The sequence below is a fragment of the Aegilops tauschii genome, chromosome 7, assembly GCF_002575655.3.
Source record: "Aegilops tauschii subsp. strangulata cultivar AL8/78 chromosome 7, Aet v6.0, whole genome shotgun sequence".
In the NCBI taxonomy this organism is placed as follows: Eukaryota; Viridiplantae; Streptophyta; class Magnoliopsida; order Poales; family Poaceae; genus Aegilops; species Aegilops tauschii.
Window position 1 is genome coordinate 14,853,592 of NC_053041.3, and position 6,220 is coordinate 14,859,811.

Here is a 6,220-nt window from a genome sequence, read left to right on the forward strand (position 1 = left end):
TTCTTGTTTCGGCGGCATTGTAGGATGAAGCGGCCCGGACCGACCTTACACGTACGCTTACGTGAGACAGGTTCCACCGACTGACATGCACTAGATGCATAAGGTGGCTAGCGGGTGTCTGTCTCTCCTACTTTAGTCGAAACGGATTCGATGAAAAGGGTCCTTATGAAGGGTAAATAGAAATTGGCAAATCACGTTGTGGTCATACGTAGGTAAGAAACGTTCTTGCTAGAAACCTACAAACCACGTAAAAACTTGCAACAACAATTAGAGGACGTCTAACTTGTTTTTGCAGAAAGTGCTATGTGATGTGATATGGCCAGAAGATGTGATGAATGATATATGTGATGTATGAGATTGATCATATTCTTGTAATAGGAATCACGACTTGCATGTCGATGAGTATGACAACCGGCAGGAGCCATAGGAGTTGTCTTTATTATTTTGCATGACCTGCGTGTCATTGAATAACGCCATGTAATTTACTTTACTTTGTTGCTAAACGCGTTAGCCATACAAGTAGAAGTAATCGTTGGCATGACAACTTCATGAAGACACAATGATGGAGATCATGATGATGGAGATCATGGTGTCATGCCGGTGACGAAGATGATCATGGTGCCCCGAAGATGGAGATCAAAGGAGCATGATGATATTGGCCATATCATGTCACTATTTGATTATATGTGATGTTTATCATGTTTTTGCATCTTATTTGCTTAGAACGACGGTAGTAAGTAAGATGATCCCTTATAATAATTTCAAGAAATTGTTCACCCTAACTGTGCACCGTTGCGAAGGTTCGTTGTTTCGAAGCACCACGTGATGATCGGGTGTGATAGATTCTAACGTTCGAATACAACGGGTGTTGACGAGCCTAGCATGTACAGACATGGCCTCGGAACACACGCAATACACTTAGGTTGACTTGACGAGCCTAGCATGTACAGACATGGCCTCGGAACACGGAGGACCGAAAGGTCGAGCATGAGTCGTATAGAAGATACGATCAACATGGAGATGTTCACCGATCTTGACTAGTCCGTCTCACGTGATGATCGGACACGGCCTAGTTAAACTCGGATCATGTTTCACTTAGATGACTAGAGGGATGTCTATCTGAGTGGGAGTTCATAATCAGATGAACTCAATTATCATGAACATAGTCAAAAGGTCTTTGCAAATTATGTCATACGCTTTAGTTCTACTGGTTAAGATATGTTCCTAGAGAAAATTTAGTTGAAAGTTGGTAGTAGCAATTATGCGGACTGGGTCCGTAAACTGAGGATTGTCCTATTGCTGCACAGAAGGCTTCTGTCCTTAATGCACCGCTCGGTGTGCTGAACCTCAGCGTCGTCTGTAGATGTTACGAAACATCTGACATACACGTTTTGATGACTACGTGATAGTTCAGTGCGGTTTAGAATTGTGGCACCCAAGACGTTTTTGAAACGTCGTAGAACATGTGAGATGTTCCGAAGACTGAAATTGGGATTTCAGACTAGTGCCCACGTCAAGAGGTATGAGACCTCTGACAAGTTTCTTAAGCCTGCAAACTAAGGGAGAAAAGCTCAATCGTTGAGCATGTTCTCAGATTGTCTGAGTGCCACAATCGCTTGAATCGAGTGGGAGTTAATCTCCCAGATGAGATAGTGATAGTTCTCCATAGTCACTGCCACCAAGCTAGTAGAGCTTCGTGATGAACTATAACATATCAAGGATAGTTATGATGATCCTTGAGCTATTCACGATGTTTGACACCGCGAGAGTAGAAATCAAGAAGGAGCATCAATTGTTGATGGTTAGTAAAACCACTAGTTTAAGAAGGGCAAGGGCAAAAGGGATACTTCATGAAACAGCAAGTCGTTTGCTGCTCTAGTGAAGAATCCCAAGGTTGAACCCAAACCCGAGACTAAGTGCTTCTGTAATGAGATGAACGGTCACTGAAGCAGTACTACCCTAGATATTTGGTAGACGAGAAGGCAGGCAAGGTCGACAGAAGTATATTGGATATACATTATATGAATGTGTACTTTACTAGTACTCCTAGCAGCACCAGTGGAAGATCGTGGATGTCGCCTAGAGGGGGGGGGGTGAATAGGCGCTTTAAAATAATTACGGTTTAGGCTTGAACAAATGCGGAATAAACCTAGCGGTTAATTTGACAAGCACAAAACCTACAACAACTAGGCTCACCTATGTGCACCAACAACTTATGCTAAGCAAGATAAACAACTAAGTGATAGCAAGATATATGACAAGAAACAATATGGCTATCACAAAGTAAAGTGCATAAGTAAAGGGTTCGGGTAAGAGATAACCGAGGCACGCGGAGACGGCGATGTATCCCGAAGTTCACACCCTTGCGGATGCTAATCTCCGTTTGGAGCGGTGTGGAGGCACAATGCTCCCCAAGAAGCCACTAGGGCCACCGTAATCTCCTCACGCCCTCGCACAATGCAAGATGCCGTGATTCCACTAAGGGACCCTTGAGGGCGGTCACCGAACCCGTACAAATGGCAACCCTTGGGGGCGGTCACCGAACCCGTACACTTTGGCAACCCTTGGGGGCGGTCACCGGTACCCGTCAAATTGCTCGGGGCGATCTCCACAACCTAATTGGAGACCCCGACGCTTGCCCGGAGCTTTACACCACAATGATTGAGCTCCGAACACCACCAACCGTCTAGGGCGCCCAAGCACCCAAGAGGAACAAGCTCAAGGGCACCAAGCACCCAAGAGTAATAAGCTTCTCAACTTGTAACTTCCACGTATCACCGTGGAGAACTCAAACCGATGCACCAAATGCAATGGCAAGGGCACACAGAGTGCCCAAGTCCTTCTCTCTCAAATCCCACCGAAGCAACTAATGCTAGGGAAGAAAATGAGAGGAAGAACAAGAAGGAGAACACCAAGAACTCCAAGATCTAGATCCAAGGGGTTCCCCTCACAAAGAGGAGAAAGTGATTGGTGGAAATGTGGATCTAGATCTCCTCTCTCTTTTCCCTCAAAAACTAGCAAGAATCCATGGAGGGATTGAGAGTTAGCAAGCTCGAAGAAGGTCAACAATGGGGGAAGAACACGAGCTCAAAGGATAAGGTTCAATGGGGAAGAAGACCCCCTTTTATAGAAGGGGAAAAATCCAACCGTTATGTGCTCAGCCCGCACACGAGCGGTACTACCGCTCCACGAGCGGTACTACCGCTCTGGTGGAAGAAGCAGGGAAAAGGAGCAACCAAACATGAACCTTGGGGCGGTAGTACCGCTTATAAGCGGTACTACCGCGCACCCCAGCGGTACTACCGCTGGAGGAGCAGAACACGGGACCAAAAATGCAGCAGCGGTACTACCGCCCGACCGGAGCGGTACTACCGCTTATAGGCGGTACTACCGCCCATCAGGGCGGTACTACCGCTTATAGGTGGAACTGCCGTGCCTTACTGCCGTGCAACTACTGCAAAACTCGACACGAAAAATGCAAGACCCAAAATCGAGGCGGTACCAGCGCGGAACCGTAGCCGTACTACCGCTTATGGCCATAGGCGGTACTACCGCTTTGGACAGCGGTACTACCGCTTGGGGTGATAAGCGGTACTGCCGCTCTGGCCGCGGTACTACCGCTAGAAACCAAAACTGCCATAACTTCTGCATATGAGCTCCGAATTGAGCAAACTCAAGCTTGTTGGATTGAGAAAGACGAGTAGCATCAAAACAGGGGCAGGGGAGGTATGCCAAAAAAATAGAGGAGTGAAACCTCCAACCGAGAAGAACCGGCATAACTTCCAACATCGAAAACATCATAGAAGATGCGAGTGAACTCCGTTTTCGATGAACTCGAGCTTGTCATCAAGATGACCATAAGCTCCAAAACTCACAAAGAGAAGAACCAAACAAGAACCAACAAAGATGATGCAAGGATGCAATGGTTTGAGCTCTCTATGAACGATACGATCAAGCTACTCATCGAGAGCCCCCCTTGATAGTACGGCAATCGATCCTATAACCCGGTCTCCCAACTACCATCATGAGACCGGTAAAATAGAAAACCTATCAAGAGCAAACCTTTGCCTTGCACATGGTCCACTTGAGCTAGATGATGACGATCTTGACTCCCTCAAGTTGGATCACCTTTCTTGGTTGTGTTGGCTCGATGAAGACTAGTTGATTGCTCCCCCATACTCCACTATGGGTGAGCCACTCTTCCGCACATCTTCACTAGTCCATTGTCACCACGATGGACGGCAAGCTTCAAGCATTTGATCTCTTCATGATGCTTCACTTGAACTTGCGCACCGCAACATCTTCATAAGTCCATTGTCGCCACAATGGACGGCAAGCTTCAAGCATTTGATCTCTTCATGATGCTTCACTTGAACTTGCACACCGCAACCTAACCCCACAAAGAACTCTCACAAAGATCATGGGTTAGTACACAAAGCGTAATCGACAATGCTTACCACACCATGGGATCGCTTGATCCCTCTCGGTACATCTTGTGCGCTTTGTGTGTTGATCAACTTGATTCACTCTTGACTTAGTCTTGATCAACCTTGACTCTTTCCAACTCTCTTCATTTGGATGATGTCTTGAAGGTAAACATGAATGATGACACAATCTTCTTCTTCAAGACATGCTTGCAATAAGTTCTACTCTCACATGACCAATCTTTGGATAATTCCTTAATAACACCTTGGTCACCACATAAACTCATGACCAATCTTTGGATAATTCCTTAATAACACCTTGGTCACCACATAAACTCCTTGAAACCAACACATGGACTTCAAGATAAGCCTATGGACAAATCCTTCAAATATAACTCAAGGCAACCATTAGTCCATAGAGATTGTCATCAATTACCAAAACCAAACATGGGGGCACCGCATGTTCTTTCAACCAGGGTATTAGATACCGGTTCGTTTGCTAAGTGTTAGTAACTCGAAATAAAAGCTGCGGAATAAACGGAGACTAGCTAAAGGGGAGGTGACGATATGTGTTGGAAGTGTTTCCAAAGTTGATGTGATCAAGCATCGCATGCTCCCTCTGCCATCGAGGTTTGGTGTTTGCGTTGAGCATGATTGGATTATGTTTATCGCAATACGGTTATTCATTTAAGGAGAATAATGGTTACTCTGTTTATTTGAATAATACCTTCAATGGTCTTGCACCTGAAATGAATCTCGATCGCCGTGATACACATGTTTGTGCCAAAAGATATAAGATAGTAATGATAGTACCACATACTTGTGGCACTGCCACTTGAGTCATATTGGTATAAAACGCATGAAGAAGCTCCATATAGATGGATCTTTGGACTCGCTCATTTTGAAAAGATTGAGACATGCAAACCATGTCTATTGGTATATATGCATGAAGAAACTCCATGCAGATGGATCGTTTGGAGTCACTTGATTATGAATCACTTGAGACATGCAAATCATACCACATGGGCAAGATGACTGAAAGTCCTCGTTTTCAGTGAGATGGAACAAGAGAGCAACTTATTGGAAGTAATACATTTTGATGTACGCAGTCCAATGAGTGCTGAGGCATGGAGTGGATATCGTTATGTTCTTACTTCACAGATGATTTGAGTAGATGCTGAGTGTATTTACTTGATGAAACACTAGTCTGAATTATTGAAAGGTTCAAGCAATTTCAGAGTGAAGTTGAAGATTGTCGTGACAAGAGGATAAAATTTCTGTGATATGATCATAGAGATGAGTATCTGAGATACGAGTTTGGCACACAATTGAGACATTGTGGAAAGTGTTTCACAAATAATACCGCCTGGAACACCATAGTGTGATGGTGTGTCCGAACATCATAACTGCACCCTATTGGATATGGTGCATACCATGATGTTTCTTATCAAATTACCACTATCGTTTATGGGTTAGGCATTAGAGACAACCGCATTCACTTTAAAAGGGGCACCACGCAATTCCGTTGAGACGACACCGTTTATAGAAACCTAAGTTGTCGTTTCTTAAAAGTTTGGGGCTGCGATGCTTATGTGAAAAAAGTTTCAGGCTGATAAGCTCGAACCCAAAGCGGATAAATGCATCTTCATAGAATACCCAAAAACAGTTGGGTATACCTCCTATTTCAGATCTGGAAGCAAAAGTAATTGCTTCTTGAAACGAGTCCTTTCTCGAGGAAAAGTTTCTCTCGAAATAATTGAGTGGGAGGATGGTGGAGACTTGATAAGGTTATTGAA